Raw genomic sequence first — 8,905 nt, 5'->3', positions numbered from 1 at the left:
TTCCCACAACCCGACCCAAACCTCAAGGTCCCAGCATTCCCCCACTACTCTACTGGTTTAGTGGAAGTTGGGAAGTTAAGGGAGGATATGAGAAAAATGTTTCTGATTCTCCAGGAACAAGTTTGTCCCTGTCCTGCGTTCATCCCCTCCAATCACTTTCTTGAGAACCACACCCCCTGTTTCACACAGAAAACGCTATTTATTAATCATCTTTCTCAAGTGCCTTGTTGATCATATTGTGCCTCTTTTTGGAAGCCTGTGGTCATCTTCAGTTGTCATTTTAGTCATTGGAATGGATAATCTTTTAGATTTTTAAAGAATAATTGCTCAAATGCACAATACCTAGTTATTTCAGGAACGTTTAAAGCAGGCCTTATTAGCACTTCTTTTATCTGAGGATATTTTTATTTTCCCTGGCATATTACATGCAATATCACTGAAGGCTTAGGCATTTAACTCAATTAAAACATAAATGTTAGATGCTTCTTTTCTTTTTTTTTTAACCCAAGATGTTACAATGGAAATGTTCACTGTTCTTGCTGTGGAAGACATTCACAGGAAACTGGAGATTTCCTTTGAATGAATAATTAAGTTTTTAAAATACTCAAATTAGTGCTGCATTGAATTATAAACTGTCACTTCCAATAATCGTTTGTTCTGACATCTCTACATTACCAAACTGTATTTCTGGAAAAAAAACAAAAACAAAAAACAAAAAACTAGTGGCCAGGGACAGCCTTTTGTCACTATCCATGGAAAGTATTATAAAAAAATTCCGCCTAAGATTGTTTGTATATCAGCAACCCAACTCGTTCAATGATATTTAGAAATCAAAAATATCAGAAATATTTAGAAAGCAAAAAGAATATTACAGTAGTCATCTGTAAAATAAATTTTACATTGTGAGCATATACTGTTGCTAATATTTTTTTCTTATTTTGAAACAAACATCGCATGTGAAAAAGTATTACACTCGTGATAAATCTGCTGCCTTGGTAAGAGCATAAAAAACATGAAAAAAAATTAAAAAATTAAAAAAATAAAAAAAAATGAAACCAAGTTCATGAGAATAGCCTTGACTCGTCCTCATCAAAGTGGTATTTCTACAACACAATCTAGAATTGTTTCTGTTTGTGACTTGTTCCAGTTGTCTATTGCTAATTAACAAACCGCTCCAAATTTAGTAGTTTAAAAAAATAATCATTTGTTTTGCTCATAAATATGAAATGTGAGCAGTCACTAACATCTTATCTCTGCCTAATGGACCATCAGCTGGGGAAAGGCAAGAAACGAAGGATGCGTGGGCTGGGTATCAAATTATCTGAATGCTTACTCATTCACACGTCCCGCAGTTGTGGCGGCCGTAGGATGGATGGGATTTTCGCTGTAGCTGTGGGCTAGAACTCCTACCCACGGTCCTTCACGTGGCTGTTTGGCTTCCTTATAGCATACTGCCTGCCAGCTGAGAGCGAACATCTTAAGAGGACAATCGGAACACCTGTGGCACTTTTATGACACACCCCCACCTCTGAAGTCACACAGCATCACTCAGCTGCACTCCATCAGTTAGGGCAGTTACAGAGGCCCTCCCCATTCAAAGGGAGGAAATATGAACCCTACCAATCGGAAGACTTGTCAGTCTCGCAGTGTAGAAAATACATGTGAGTTGGGGTAAATTGTGAAGACCATCTTTGGAAAGTCCAATGTACTATATGATTGCACAAATACAGATAATTTCAGAAGATGTGGCTCTCCTACAATATACGTTTCACAAAATACTCCTACAAAAGCTTCCTTTGCCAAATACTTTTTTCTGCAGCAGGGGAGATTTTTATGAATTTGATTCTGGGTACAATAAGAGAAGTTTCTAGGCTGAATATTATCCAAAAAAAAAAAAAAAAAAAACCTTCCTTCTGATGAGAAGCCCGTTTATCAAACTATCTTGCTTCACTCCGTCAAGAGCTTATTAGGGTTGGGGTTTGGTCACCTTATTATCACTCTTTGTGGAATATACAATTAACTACTTTGGTTTATCCAGAAGGAATCCATTATGTACCTACGTAAGAAGTAAATATCCCTGGCTGGCCTAACCCTGTACCTTTAAATCAGTCAGTCAGCTCCTTTGTTTCAACATGCAATAATTTTGAGCCCTGGCATCTTTGCCTTGTTCCCAATCTTAATCACAAATGTTGACCCATTTCACATCCTGTTTCATGACTTTATCCTCAACCCCAGACCTCTTGCATCAGCCTCTTGACTGGAGACTCACACTCATTGCCTTTAAATCTGATGATGCATAGGACAGGTTTATGGGTCGTTGCCTTGCACATGATTCTCATCTTTCCTCAGGCTACATCTCCTTCCACTACTCCAGACACGAGTCTACTGCCCCTGCTGGTACCCTGCAGCGCAGCCTCTGCAACCCTATCTGAGCAACAGCCTATGAAGCCACCATTTCTGGGGCCTGGGAAAGCTGAAAGAATGATGCCCCAACAGAGAACACAAGTGTGAATTACTCAGATGTTCACTTTCAATTCATTTAGCATCTAGCCGAAGAAACATATATGTAAACAGGTAAATATAATACAAAACAGAATAAAGTGAATGCTGTAAGAAAAATATAAACTAGTTAGCAATATTATTTGGTGATTCAGATAAATAAACAAATGCTTAATTTTCCTAGGAAATCATCTGATACTGACAAATAAGGATGCATGATACACATAGCTTCTGGATTACTGTGGCTAGTTGGCTATCCCTAAGGAAATAGAAGCACTTGCCGGTGGGCACCAGAGAAAAATAGTGTCCCTGGACCGAACCTATTCATTGTTAACGAATGACAGCTCTCACAATCCGCATGCTAGATCTCTCTGCCAGGGGTGGCATGGTGCAAGGTCACTTAAATTTTCAGCCAAGAGGATAGATCCCAAACAGTTCACCACAAAAGTTCATCATTGACGGCTCCATTGGAGCAGAAGAAACAAGTGTTGTGGGTGCTCGGAGATAGGCTACATCCCCATGGGGATCTTTCTGATCTCATTTATACTTAAATATTTGGTGACACACAGTTCTGGCAGTGTTTGGCAGTTACTGCCTATGCGGTTCTGTCCTATATAAAAATCCCCACATGTTTATTTTTGATATTATTTAAATTTCCTCTATGTGTTTCTTACCAACATTCTAAATGTTGTCTTTGATCTTTTCTTTTTATTCAACTAGTTTGACTCACTGAAATTCCAAGATAGATTTTGGCACAGGACACAAAGAACTGAATAGATTAAATATTTTTCTGATTCCCTTTTCAACTTTGGAGTAAACACAAGTTAAAAGTTATTGTCAATACCATGTGACTTAATGAAAGGTGCTGTATATGTATTTATGTGTACTTCAGAAGAATATTTGCTGCTAATATCCTTTGGAAGATATAGTTGAACATCGGCACATTTTTCCTTTATCAAAATTGTTAGGCCAAGATCATTTTTGCGCTTTATTTTAAATTGCTGGGGAAAACCTTGAGTGTTCCAAGAAAAGAAAATAGAGAGAGAGGGAAAGAAAGAAAGAAGAAAGAAAGAAAGAAAGAAAGAGAGAAAGAAAGAAAGAAAGAAAGAAAGAAAGAAAGAAAGAAAGAAAGAAAGAAAGAAAAAATGAGCCTCTCTTTATAGAAGCTAACCCTTTGAATGTAGATGACTAATGCTTGAGAAATGAATAATCATTGCATAAAATTGTGAGTGTTTAGTGGGAGTTTAGTGGGGTGTGTAGTTTCTTCATAGTCTATGGACTATTTTGTAATTAAAATATAACTTTATCTCTTTGTCTTATATAACATAATATAAATTATTGAAATATTGGAAATATAGATAAATTTTAGTAAATCAAAATCATTACAGGAAAGAATCCTGAATAATGAATTCATTCCTGGGTCCTTAAAGGGCAGCCTATACAGTATTCTATTAATCTGACTGCTGCCCATCTGCAGTTATTTACTCTGGCCCTGCTTCTGTCATAGTAAATCTCTCATGAGAAAGTATCTGAGTGTGAACTCTGCACTCTGGTCTGAGACTGTGAAGTTGATCACCCTTCCTTGTCATTCTTCTCCTGGCTGTCTCAGTAGGCAGACTGGATGGATCTATCCATCCAATATTCTATCAGCAGATTGGGCTCCAGCCTGAGCTGGACCACAATTCTGGAGGCCTGGCCCACTCCACAGTGGGAACAATTAGTTGAGCTTCTATAGATCCAGTCTTGATATGAAGGCTACTAATATCCCTTCCTAGCATTCCAGTTGCCTTTCAGACTTCAATAATCAATTTTATCTTGTTAGGAGGTTCCTTGGAGTACCCACCTTCTGGTATTTAAGAACTACCAAACCAAATAATATTTTAAAAATAGGACATTCTTCAGTCATAGGCTCTCCCGTGAAGCGGTTGCTAGCTCCTAGGTGTATCTTATATCTGTAGAGATAGAAAACAGGCTGCAATAACTAGATTATATACAACAGGATACATTCAGATGTCAGTGCTCTATTTGAAATCCAAGTGTATGTTTAGTTTTAAACCTGGTATTTTAAAAAATTGATGGTTTCCTTTTACTAAGCATCCTGGCTTCTGAAATATTTTACTGTTAATATATACTTCAATCCTTCACTGTGGTCACCCGGATGCCTGGCACCTAATGCCTGGTCACTCATAAAGAGTCAAGTTTACATCCAGCCAGGCCGCTGAAACAACCACATATTCATCTGGTTATTTTTTCTCTAACCAAACAAGCTCAGACCAGTATTTCTGTTGATCTATAGGTTCTCAGAATATTCTCATTTTGCCCAGTCCCTCATAAGCATGTACCAATCATTGACTAGAGTGTCAACTGTAAACCATCAACTAACTCCCTTTTTGACCTGGGCCTATCTTCTTTCTTATATTTTATTTTATACTATACGTCTGTGTCTGGACATAAAGAAGCCATCAGTGTAGAGAACTGAAAATCTAGAACCAGAGCATATCCCTATTCTGAATAACACTAGCATGCAACATCTGCTTAGCATGGATAAAATAGAAAGCAATAAAAAAAAATAGAAAGCAATATATACATAGTTCCTGCCTTCATGCAGTTGATAATCTAAGAACCTAAGATTGAAGATAGAGATAGTAACTACAAAGGAAGGAAAAAAGGGAGTAGGAAAGTTAAGACAAGTAAATGATGTAAAAATGCGAAGGCGCAGCAAGGCTGGAGAAGCCCTCAGTGAATAATGTGGGCTGTGATCATGTGCTGAAATGTAAGAAGTGCCGCATAAAGTCACTTAGTCCCATAGAGCTCACCTCTTCCTAAGCCATGGTGCCAGAAATTCCAGATTTAATGATTTTGCTTAACCAATCAAATTATGCAGTATGTGGCAGAGATTCAAGAAATACTTACTGAGTAAATTTTATAACAGGAACTCTTTAGCTCCAGCCTTTCACCAGATTGGGTCCCAAGGACATAATCCCAGGGGATTTGGGAATATGTTCTAGAACAGTATGTAAGCACCAGGCTCCAGAGGAGTGGGCTGGATGCATGCTCACAATTTGATCACTGCCAGCTCAGCTGAAGACAATAATTTATTCTGATTTCCTATTTGGACTTTGAAAACTCAATGTGAATGGCTAACCATCCTCTAACATGTCTTATTTTCATAAAAGAAATACTAACAGCCACACGATAAAAACCTATAATATCAAACTCTGGCAACCACATTCAGTACTGACCTACTTAAACTATTGGCCCTGTTAAAAGAGAAAAATTAAAACAGATGTGCCTTGATAATCCATTCTTTTACAATGAAATAGATTTAGCAACTGAATTTCAACTACGGTTCTAAGGGAGACTCATTACGGTTATTTTCCAATCTAGTTTAAACTTTTCTGTGGTCATTTTAGATACAGATAGAGATTAATTTTATGGAGAAGGGTTTTAGAAGGCTAAGGTTCAAAGTTTTGAACCATCTATGAGCCAGTTAGCAGCATTTTGTGAACCACATTCATAGTTCTTATCAGTTCTTGGTTCTAAAGTGAACCATTTGGTCATGCGTTGAATGAATATTTGAGGGTCTGAACATGTTAAAGAAAACGGATGGCTGACCAAAACAAACAAACAAATAAAAAACTATCACTCCTTGAAAATCTTAAATCGATGGCACTTGATTTCGTAAAATATTTAAAATAATGTACCTCTGGTCCTATGCTATTAAACAAACTGGCAAACTGTCAACTGCGACACATGCTAAGCCTTTTCATAGAGATATATATGTACATTATGCTACCAGAATACGAAGGAAGAAGCACACAACTGCTTCATGATGACAAGAGTAGATTTGCTATTATTGTGATGTCGTTTATTTCAGGGAGTCAGCATGTGTATGTTTAGTTTTGTGTTGAGCTCTTACAACATTCTGGGCACCATACTAAATACATTTCAGGATTTCTCATTTGATGCTCACAAGCCTAGGAAGTGGGCAACCATTTTTCCCAGTTCAACCTTGTATGAAGGACTAAGGGAGGGGGCAGAGGAGGAATGGTCGGATATTAAATCTGGCCAGGTAGGAAGGACAAGGCCACACCTGGACTTGGAGAATATGAAGGCAACAAGGAATTCCTGAAGAGTCTGTATGCACAGTAGTTACACGGTCTCCTTTCCTGTTACAAAGATCACTTTGCCTTTATTTTAGCTGGAGGTGATGTGTCCTCAGGAACTTTCTGCAGAGCAACTTTGTCGGCTCACAAACACCAGGCAGGGGTAGCATCATCCACAACTGTTATAGAGTAAGTCACATGAGGAAACAGAGGGAGCCCTGCTTAATACAGCTGTACCAAAGCAACCTGGCATAGCCAGCCATCAGGCCAAGAGCTCTAGCAACACTGTTTCAAGTCCTGGCTCACTCATTCAATGGCCTTGTTTTTCTACTGGTGATATGTTGTAGAGATGTGAGAAGCAATGATTATCTATATAATACATTGCCAGTTTCTTCCTAATAAATATGATAAAGCTCTTACCCAGAAAATAAAGTGAGGTTGTATCCAAGGTGGACATAAATGAAGAACAAACATACAACCACCTTCCCAACATGCACATACAAGTTCAAGGCTCCGCTTGACCTAATGCATGCAGATTGTGTTACATACTGGTTTAAAATATATATATTTTATTTTTAAGTAATCTCTGCACCTAACATGGGGCTTGAACTGACAACCCCAAGATCAAGAGTCACATGCTCTACCGACTGAGCCAGCTAGGTGCCCCTATATTGTTATGATCAGAATATACTAATAGCAGCTTCCCTGCACACACTGAGTAATGTGCTCATGGCTACAGGATAATGATTTTTCATCTCAGCTGCAGATTAGAAATCTGAGCAACTGGGGGTGAATGGGTGACGGGCACTGAGGGGGGCACTTGACGGGATGAGCACCGGGTGTTATTCTGTATGTTGGCAAATTGAACACCAATAAAGAATAAATTTATTTAAAAAAATACCCACTTCTGAGGCCTCATCTTAGACAAATTCACTCAGAATAGGTCTGGGCAAGGCCCAGGTATTGTTATTTTTACAAAGGTTTCCAAGTGATTCCAATACATATCCAGATCTAAGAATCACAAACTCTTAGGAAATGCATAAACTGCTGACTACTTGGTGGTGAATTTCAATTCTTGCCAGGGTAAAGGTCCTTTTAGGCCTTTGGGGTTTTGAATACAACCCATCGCTCTGTATCCTAAATAAATTGTTTGCTTGTCTCAGCACACCTGTCAGGGTAGCTACAAAGGTGAAAAGTAAACAGTGCAGAAACTGTCCAGAGATGCCACTGAATCCCATGTACTCTCGGTGGCCTACTTTTTCCATTTTAAAGATGTGAGTTTTAAATGCAGTCCTTAAAGAATTACCATTTGCTCAAATATTTTACCTACAGTTAACATATGTTACCTCCAAAAGAGCAATGATTACTGAATTATTTATAAAATGGTATACTTCTCCAGGAAACTGAGAAACGAGAGCCTTTTCCCTACACTGCGGTCCTTTCATAATTCAAAGAAGATACGTTGCTAAGATGGCAAAATATAATACTAATACTGACAGTGCAAAGGGCAAGTTATTAGAGAAAACAAATATGGTTATGATCTCATGTCTTGCTTATTGATCTGAGCTATTCCAGTCAACACCTACTACAATTCTATTTTTATTACAGGATCTAAGTGTTATGTTTTTGTTGTTTTCAGCTCATCCTGAATCTTTTAAGATGGAGCTAAATCTCTCTAAGGCATACTTGTGGCTGTCAGGACTACATGTGTCAACAGCCTTGAGCGAGCTTATCTGCATCTTCTCTAGAACGGCTTTCTAGAAATGAGAGTGGGCTCTGCATCCCCTATCAGGCGAATAAAAAATAATTAGCATAAATAAACACATTTAGAAAATAGAGAAAAGTAGAAAAACATTATCTATAATCACATCCCCTGATCTCAGTTATTATTAAAATTTTGGTATTTTGCCTCTTAGCTTTCTTTTCTATACATCAGATTGCCTCCAACATAGAAGTAATGAGACTATATACACAATTTCATATTCTGATCTTTTTATTTAATTGTACTACATAAGTATCTATCCATGTTATGATATAATACAGTTTCCATTTTAAAAGAGACCTGAGGCAGTTTAAAAAATAATTTCAAGGGACACCTACCTGGGTGGCTCAGTCGTTGAGTGTCTGTCTTCAGCTCAAAGCGTGATCCCGGGGTTGCAGGATCGAGTCCCACATCGGGCTCCCTGCATGGAGCCTGCTTCTCCCTCTGCCTGTGTCTCTGCCTCTGTGTGTGTGTGTGTGTGTGTGTGTGTGTCTTGAATAAATAAATAACATCTTTAAAAATAATTAAATAAATAATA

General features: G+C 38.0%; 1 long non-coding RNA gene across 1 annotated transcript in view; it reads left to right on the top strand.

The window, feature by feature from the left end:
• Positions 1–8,482, top strand: part of LOC140625748 (uncharacterized) — a 26,978-nt gene extending 18,496 nt beyond the window's left edge. The window contains exons 2-3 of the long non-coding RNA XR_012025077.1: positions 2,350–2,574; positions 8,245–8,482. This is a non-coding gene — a long non-coding RNA (uncharacterized lncRNA). The remainder of the gene's footprint in view (positions 1–2,349; positions 2,575–8,244) is intronic.
• Positions 8,483–8,905: the final 423 nt, after the last annotated feature.

Source organism: Canis lupus, chromosome 36 (assembly GCF_048164855.1).
Source record: "Canis lupus baileyi chromosome 36, mCanLup2.hap1, whole genome shotgun sequence".
Taxonomy (NCBI): domain Eukaryota; kingdom Metazoa; phylum Chordata; class Mammalia; order Carnivora; family Canidae; genus Canis; species Canis lupus.
This window is presented reverse-complemented; position numbering and strand designations above follow the sequence as displayed.